Consider the following 9,176-nt stretch of genomic DNA (forward strand, 5'->3'; position numbering starts at 1 on the left):
TCAGAATAGAAAAAAAAATGGTAAGATGTACCATTTTATGGTCTAATTCCTTATAGATACATTTAAATGTTGAGGGTCAGAGATCTGAATCTAAATCCTGGTTCAGATTTCTGCAGCTTCCTTTAAAGGCATCGATCTAATCTCCCAAGAAACGATACGGGGATGGCAATTTCCACAAAATCTCTAATAATCTGATTTCCTCTTAGAGCATTCCTAATATACATAGGAAAATATCTAGAAAGTAGTATAGAGCATGAACCCTATGCACAATAAATTAAAAGAAATTCAAAGTCTGCATTTTGTTTCAGTTTGTCTTTATGGTAAATGATGTAAAATGATTTATATAGGAAGTTATTGAAAAGATCAGGAAAATGTTAAAGTTAATATGTTTTTTTGTGGCTATCCTGAGATTTCTGTTATTAAATAATAAGTGGTACTTATTTTTTAAAGGACCCTTGTAGAACAATGCATTTCAAAAGGGTTCATCACTTATGAAATTGTATTATATTTAAGTTTTGTGCATTAGCCAGCTTCTATCTTCTGTTTTCTGGCCCCTTGCTCATAATTCTTCTCTGTTCCTCTAGGCCGCAATGAGCTGATCTTTCCCATGTTTGCTAACTCTGCACACAGTCCATTCAACTCAACACTCTTGTGACAAAATCTGCTGCAAAGACATGTGCAAAGACATGTGCTTTTTTTCAACAGCCATGAAAATGTGCTGTTACCTTTTCAAGTCCAACCTTAAATATTAGTTTTGCCCCAAATTCATGCAATCAGAATATTCTTTATATGTCATGATATCTCACAGTTGGAAAGGATTTTTATATTTTCTGGCCAAATTAATATTGTACCAATACATTTTCCAACTACCTTTATTAAAAAATCTGTACAGAATAGTAATTACTTTCAATAAACTATAATTAGTTTGTTCAAGTACTATTTTAGGATTGGTATTCAATACACCATTCCTTGTATCTATAGAATTCATGATTTGATTTTGAGTGTAAATGTATAAAAATATTTAAAATAACCAAGGGAAATTAAATAACATATAATTAGACTCCAGAATAACAAAATATGGAATTAATAGTAAATAAATTATGTCACTCAACCTTTTTTAATATTAAAGAAATGCAAATCAAAATGAGGCACCATTTTTTCACCTATCAGATTAGCAAAAGTTAAAAAAAAATTACTAAATATTTGCAAGAGTGTTGAGAAACAGAAGTTCCAGGTGATTTTAGTGGGAGGTTAATTAATACAATCCTTTTGGAATTAACAATAGATATCCATATTCTTTGAACCAATAAATTCACCATATTGCAGAGTTACAGTAATCAAAGCGGTATGGTACTGGCATTAAAAACAAACACATAGACCAGGGGCGCCTGGGTGGCTCAGTCGGTTAAGTGTCCGACTTCGGCTCAGGTCATGATCTCATGGTCCGTGAGTTTGAGCCCCGCGTCGGGCTCTGGGCTGATGGCTCAGAGCCTGGAGCCTGCTTCGGATTCTGTGTCTCCCTCTCTCTCTGCCCCTCCCCCGTTCATGCTCTGTCTCTCTCTGTCTCAAAAATAAATAAAAACGTTAAAAAAAATTTAAAAAATAAAAACAAACACATAGACCAATGGAATAGAATTGAGAGCCCAGAAATAATCCCACACATACACAGTCAACTAATCTCTAACAAGGGTGCCAGGAATACACAATGGAGAAAGGATAGTCTCTTTAATAAACGGTGTTGGGAAACTGGATAGCCTCATGTAAAAGAATGACATTGAATCCTTATTTTTACACCATATACAAAAAATAAGTCAACATGGATTAGAGACTTATATGTAAGACTTGATATTGTAAAATTCCTAGAAGAAAAGAGGGAAAAAGCTCCTTGACAGAGGTCTTGGTAATAGTATTTTTGTTCTGACACCAAAAGAACAGGCAACATAAGCAAAAATAAACAAGTGGGACTATATCAAACTAAAAAGTTTTTGTGCAACAAAGGAAACAGTCAACAAAACGAAAAGGAGACCTACCAAATGAGAGAAAATATTTACAAACTATGTGGGGTTCATATCCAAAATATATAAAGAACTTCTACAACTTAAGAGCCAAAACCCCATGGGGCGCCTGGGTGGTGCAGTCGGTTAAGCGTCCGACTTCAGCCAGGTCACGATCTCGCGGTCCGTGAGTTCGAGCCCCGCGTCGGGCTCTGGGCTGATGGCTCAGAGCCTGGAGCCTGCTTCGGATTCTGTGTCTCCCTCTCTCTCTCTGCCCCTCCCCCGTTCATGCTCTGTCTCTCTCTGTCCCAAAAATAAATAAACGTTGAAAAAAAAAAAAAAAGAGCCAAAACCCCAAACGAAACAAATAAAAACCTGATTGAAAAATGGACAAGGGACTTGAATAGAAGCTTTCCCCGAGAATATATACCAATGGCCAACAAGTATATGAAAAAGTCAACATCACTAATCATCGGGGAAATCCAAATCAAAATTACAAAGAGATATCCCCTCGCACCTGTTAGGATGTCTAGTCTCAAAAAGACAGACAAAAAAATGAAAGTATTGGTGAGACTATGGAGAGAAGGAACACTTGTGCACTGTTGGTGGGAATATAAATTGGTACAAACATTATGAAAACCAGTATAGAAGTTCCTCAAGAAATCAAAAATAGAATTACCATTTTTGGTAATTCTCCTACCACCACTCCTACTTCTGAGTATATTTCCAAAGGAAATGAAATCATGGCCTTGAAGAAATAGTTGCACTCTCCTGTGTATTGCAACATTATTTATAACAGCTAATATATAGAAACAACCTAAGGGTCGACAAGTGAATGGAGAAAGAAAATGTGAGGTATATATCTCATTATATGTTATAATGCATACATTATATTGAGATACTATTAAGCCATGAAAAGGGGATATCCTGCTCTTTGTAATAGCATGGATTACCTTCGAAGCTGTTACTCTAAGTGAAATAAGCCGGACACCAAAAGACAAATACCAGATGATTCCACTTATATGTAGAATCTGAAAAAAAGTCAAACTTACAGAACCAGAAAGTAGAATGAATGATGGTTGCAAGAGTTCGGGAGTGGAAGAAATGGCAAAATAGCGATTAAAGTGTATACTTTTTAGTAATAAGATGGAATGATTTCTGAAAATCCAATGTTACAGCTTGGCGGCATAACTGGTAATGCTCTAAATTATACTTAGAATTTGCTAAGGGAGTAGATCTTAAGTGTTCTAACACAACAAAAAAGTATGAGAAGTGATGGATGTTTTAGTTAACTTGTTTGTGGTAATCATTTTATAATGTATGAGGATATCAAAAAATCAAGTTGTACCTTGTACAAAATGTACAAGACATACAGTATATACAGATTTTATTTGTCAATTAGATCTCAAAAATCCAGAATAAAAAGAAATTTATCTTAGAATTTCCTTTACATGAATACTGCAAAATTATGCATACAAGAATATTAAGTGCAGTAATAGAAACCTGTAAAACCATCTGAGCTTTTAGTACTAGAGAGATGGCTAAGACATTATGTGTTGGGCTACTATGCAACTGTGCAGTATGATATTTGGAAACATTGTGTAGATCTGTGTAAGCTCATAGGGATGGTTGCCCACTATTTTGCAAGATTAAAAAAATGCAAATTCTCAAAAGTTACATATTTCGTGCATGGCGCGAGAAAATTTTCCTAAATTTTTATAATTTCTGTCTTAATATTCCCCACTCTTCTTGTGATACTGCGTTTTCTTTTTACACTAGGAGGACATTGACTTTTTATTTTGTAATCTCACACTTTTGAATTTGTTTTTGTAAGATAATTAGAAAAATATAAAGGGATAAAGTAGAAGAAATATCTTAAACATTTTATTTTTACAACAATTCTTAGTTAGTACATGGTATCTTGAACATCAACATAAAGAGGGTCCTGAAACAGAATAGTAAGAGTGAGGTCTTGCTGGAGAATTGAGTTTTAGAATCATTACCAGTGGTTTTGGCTGAACCGATCTAGGTAAATGTGTTTCCTGGGGAAAGCAAATAGATTGAGGACTTCAACATTTAAGGAGTAGAGATAGCTGAGGAGCCAGGAAAGAGAACTTGACCTTCAGTCGCATTCAACAGAATTTGTTGAGTAAATGAGTGAATTAGTTAAAAGGTTTTCATGAGAACCAGGAAAGAAAGTTGTATGTGACATTAGGAAGTTTTCTAAGACTGTGCGTCAATCAGTTTAAGGGTTGGAGAGAGATTAAAGTAAAAACAAAAATATCCATTGGTTTTGGCAAAATGGAAGTTTTTAGTATCCTTAGTAAAGCCATTTCATTAAAAGGTGGAGAAACAAACCAGGTTGTACTAGGTTGAGAAGGAAATAAAAATGAAAACAACGGAGGGCTGTGAGTTAGACATCTTTTTAAATAAATGGATTGAGAAGGAAAAAGTAAGAATAAACCAGTACCTGCAAGCAGCTTTGGGCCCAGGTGTGTTTTCTTTAAGACTCAGGTGGTTAGACCTGAGTTTGCTGAAGGGGAATGTGTTCTGAGAAAACATCTGAAAAAGAAAAACCTGATAAAGACTTACAACCATATCTCTCTAATACCAAAAAAATAGACAAACTAGAAAAACCTGTGTTGCCAATATTTAAGTTTTAATGAGAAACTATCCAAATAATTCGACAGTATTTTTCCCTCCTTAAAAACTATTTGTCTGCATTTCACCTTCAGGTGTAAAGTATGTTAATTCTACTTATGCTTAAATACTTCATGAAAACATTGCTTTTAAAATAAGAAATTGGAAATTTATTACCTTATATCCAACAGGGCACATTTTCATGCAAGAAACATCGCTGAAACATCATAGCATAATCTTTCAGAAAGATGTGTAAATTGCAGGGGAAACTTTTGGTGGGTTTGTGATTTTTCTTTGAAGTTGAAATGGCGAACCAAAGTTATCAAACCACAAATCCTTGCTCAGTGAAACCCTCACAGAAAGGAGAGTAGACAGCTTTGTATTTCCTTATTCTAAAGAAACTACTCATACCTGCGGTTCAAAGAAAACACATGATCATTGTACATTTTTTGCCCTATGCTTGAAATGGTGAACTTGGAACAGGTCAGTTGGCAGAAGTATGCACTTGAGGAACAGACTTTTTGATTTCCTGGAAGTAGGTCCATTCTCTTGAGATGTGATTTTATGTTAAAAATGGAATGGTTTGAAATTAATTTGGCCACACGCAAGGCAAAGGGAGCACAGTGTAAGAACATATTTTGCAAATGCTTTCTTTCACCGAAACCCATGTGTGGCGGGAGGGGTGTGGGAGAGATAATGAACTCTTAGCCGAACTCATCTTTCTTCCACCACTTGTAAAACAGAAATTTTTTTTTAAAAATGCAAATGAGAGCAGTGTTTCTGCTGGTAACAGCAAGAGGTCACGTTGGATCAGATGATTTATCGAATCGTTAGTAACCCCGTGGGATTATGATTGGCCCTACCTTTTTTCTTTCTGCCTTTTTGTGCTGTGCTTTCTCCATTTATTCCTTCTTAAAAACTCCACACATGGTAAGTGGACTAATGTACCTGACAGCAGGGAAATCAGAGAACTTACTTCAGTAAAAACCAGGATCTCTCTCTTTTTAATTAATGTGATTTATTAGATTTGAAGGTAGATAAACAACTCCTGCTGGAGTTTCCATGTAGTTCTCTCATTACTGGTTTAATTTATTGAATGTCTCTACTGTACTCTCCTGGTTAATTTTGTTACACTCTCCAACAATCCAAAAACACACTGTTGTTTGTAAGAGCTTTTGCAGTATTCAGCTTCTTTATGTCCTGTGCAAAGGTCAGGTCAAATACAGAAATGTCACATTACGAAATAGTCACAGTAAACAATCAAGATCTTCTTTGTAAACCATAAATAATGTGGGAGAGAAGGTGAGGAAGAAGAACATTGCTGGAAATGTTATTTCTCCCAAATGGTATCAACAGGAAAAAAAAAAAAAGTTTCTTTTGAAGTAAGTGTAACGGTTTCTAGTTTATGAGTTCTATACCTGCTATTAAAAGTAGACTTTTCCCCAAAATGACAAAGACAAAATTAAATTTGTATCTTGATTTTAACTCTGGCGTAGTTCTGACATTTTATTTAATACTTCCATATAGTGAGACCTAGGATTGACAATTGCATAATTAGTACTGACTCAAAGTGACATTATATCCATTTGACTCTATTGTTAACGACACTATTATATAACATTTATGCATATGTTGTCAAGATCAGCACTTGGTAAGTTTTCACCCACTCCTAAAGTCAAGCTCAAGGTCAACTATTTTAGCTCATATTGATTTTCCTGCTTGCTGTTTTAACCAAACCCTTTATTAGTTCTATCACAAATTTTGACAATTTATATGTCTGAGTTTATTTTTCACTGAATGGAAATATATCCCAGTTACAAATTAAAATCTTTAATGTAGTAATTAAGCAGCATTTTTAGTCTCACAATTACTAACACAGTCTAGAAACTTAGCAAAGATTCAACAAATACATAGATTAGAGAACTGAAAATATAAGGGCAGTTTCCCTAAAGTAGACAACAAAAGGAAGATTGTTTTATAGTTAAGCTTTAGGTCTAGACTTTGCCCCCCCCCCCCGACTTGAGTAATGTTTCTTTCAACTTTCACAGTAACAAAGAAAAATCCCAGTGTTGGGATGACTATGAGGTATATAGTCTAATTTCTCTAATTTGGAGCATAACTAAGAAGTGATTGGCCAAACTCTGGTGAGAGAGAATTTACTACGTCTTAGGGCAAATGTGCCTTTTTAGACAGCTCTGACAAGTTTTATATTAAGCTGAAATTCATCTCCTTGTGACTTCTACAGACAACAAAATTGTGCACTAAAGCCATCCTCTTGAACAGCTTGGTGTTCTCGTTTTGCATCTCTTCTCTAGATTGTTTAATACTTCCTCATACCCCTCCATATATTGGTTAGTGTGTTTTCGGCTACAAGAAATAGCAAACTTTGACGACAATAAGCTTAAACAGTAAGGAGAGTCATTATTTCACATCATAGTAAGAGTTAGAATAGACTCTAGTGTTGGTTGATTCAGCTATTCAAGGATGTTATTAGAGACTCACATTTTTTTCTCCCTTTTTTTCTCTTATTTTCCTTAATGGTGTCTTCATCATTTGAGGCACGTAGGTGGTGCAGTCAGTTAAGCATCTGACCCTCGATTGCGGCTCAGGTCACGATCTCACAGTTTGTGAGTTCAAGCCTCGCGGCAGGCTCTGCACTGATTGCATGGAGCCTGCTTGGGATTCTGTCCCTCCTCTTTGCCCCTTCCCCGCTGTGCTCTCTTTCTCTTTCTCTCTCAAAATAAACAAAAGAAATGGCGTCTTCATCATTAAGCTGGTAGGAAGATGGCATCTTTTCATATATCAGAGAAGATACGGACGAGAGATTGTCTTGTCATATATTGCTTTTCAGAATAATACAGAGATTAGCATGACTCCTATGCAAGGATGACGCACGCAAATTCACGAACCATTCCATATATTTTTTAAAAGAACAAGACACATGTCTCTACACCCCTTAGCAGGTTTCATGCATCATTTAAAAAACTGGGCCTGAAGCAATTACTGGCAAGGGTGATGAAATTACCGTAACTGTCTTAAAAAAATTATCTGCTGTGAAATAAAGTCAATCACATTTCTACTGCACAAGGTTTTCATACACTTTTTGTTCTATTTTCTTCCTCAGCTCTATTGAGATATAACTGACATATAACACTGTATAAGTTTAAGGTGTAGAACATGTTTATTTGATGCATTTACATATTGCAAAACAATTACTGCTATAGCAGTTAGCTAATGCCTCCATCACATCAAATAATTACCCTTTCTTTTTTGTGATGGGAACATTTAGCATCTACTCTGTTCTTCTTTATGCAGTTGATAACAAACTATGGGATTTTGACCCCTCTATATTGAAGGTCATTAATAAGTTGCTATTTTATGTTATCACCAAGTTGTATCTAATAGGAAAGTCTTCTGATAACACTTTGATATATACCAAGTAAATAAATGAAAACTTTTTTATTAAGTAAAGAAGAGGTTAAGTAAAAGTAAAAAAAAATGGGGGGATGTCTTATTGAAGCAAATGTTGATTTATTTGTATGTAATCTATACATATCCTTAGAGTATATCTTTGTATTTTGTGTAATTTGTAATTGTAGATTTATATTCATCATAGTGCATGAAAACTCCCACACACTCAAAAACAACCATTTTCATGTGTTGAACTATGTCATGAGCTTATCTGAAAGTATTGTTGGTTGTTCTGAAGCAAACATTGTACTTTTGTTTATTTGGTACAAATTTTTGTTTTTTTCAAGGGACGAATGAACTGAGGCTTTTTAATATTTCTTTCTTTTCCACCGTGCTCATATTGGGTAGTAATTTAATGTATAAATGGTAAACACCTTGGATGAGACTCACCATATTCTGCAGAGTCAGATTACTAATCAATTTCTTCTTTAGAAAGATGAAAAAAGCAACAGCTAAAAATTTCTGAGACATACTGTCCTTTTTGGAAAATGTCAGGCCCCGGTTTAAATTCAATAGGAGTAATTTCAGGAGATTTCTCTGCTGCAGTCCTTCTAAAATTTTGTCAGGGGGACAATACCTTGTTTATCCCCTGATTAATGTATTACTTTGAAAGAACAACTGAGGAGATCTGATGTGTCAGTTCATTTAAATGCTGCCATTTTGCTTTTGTTGGAGGGGCACGGCAATCACCCTCACACCGCGATGAATAAGACATTGGCAGTTGCTGCTGTAAACGTCTGATCAATCTTCATGCCTTAGGCAGACAAAGGGAGATGGGGAAGAAGGCAGGAGGAGGAGTTCCTTTATATCCATATTTCCCAGAACTCTCCTGACAGACTGTGCACCTTCTGATTTATGTTATGTGCAAAGTGAGCTAGAGAATGGCTCACATCATTTGCAGCTTAACTTCTCTGAAAGCTAAAAGACAGCAGCGTGAATTGTCAGCAAGTCAGACATATGGCCTTAACTCATCTGTGGAATAATCAATTGTCTACGTATGTGACAAAAAATATGTATATATAAAATGTCTAATGTTAGCATTATTTTACTTTATGTGGTTTGATTTAACAC

At 35.2% G+C, this 9,176-nt stretch overlaps 1 non-coding gene across 1 annotated transcript; it reads left to right on the top strand.

Annotated features, from left to right (window-relative positions):
• The first annotated feature begins 7,450 nt into the window (after nucleotides 1–7,450).
• On the top strand, nucleotides 7,451–7,557 carry LOC115519585. Its single transcript, XR_003970582.1, has one exon. It is a non-coding gene; the product is annotated as a U6 spliceosomal RNA (small nuclear RNA).
• The last annotated feature ends 1,619 nt before the right edge of the window (nucleotides 7,558–9,176 follow it).

This window comes from Lynx canadensis, chromosome B4 (assembly GCF_007474595.2).
Source record: "Lynx canadensis isolate LIC74 chromosome B4, mLynCan4.pri.v2, whole genome shotgun sequence".
Lineage (NCBI taxonomy): Eukaryota > Metazoa > Chordata > Mammalia > Carnivora > Felidae > Lynx > Lynx canadensis.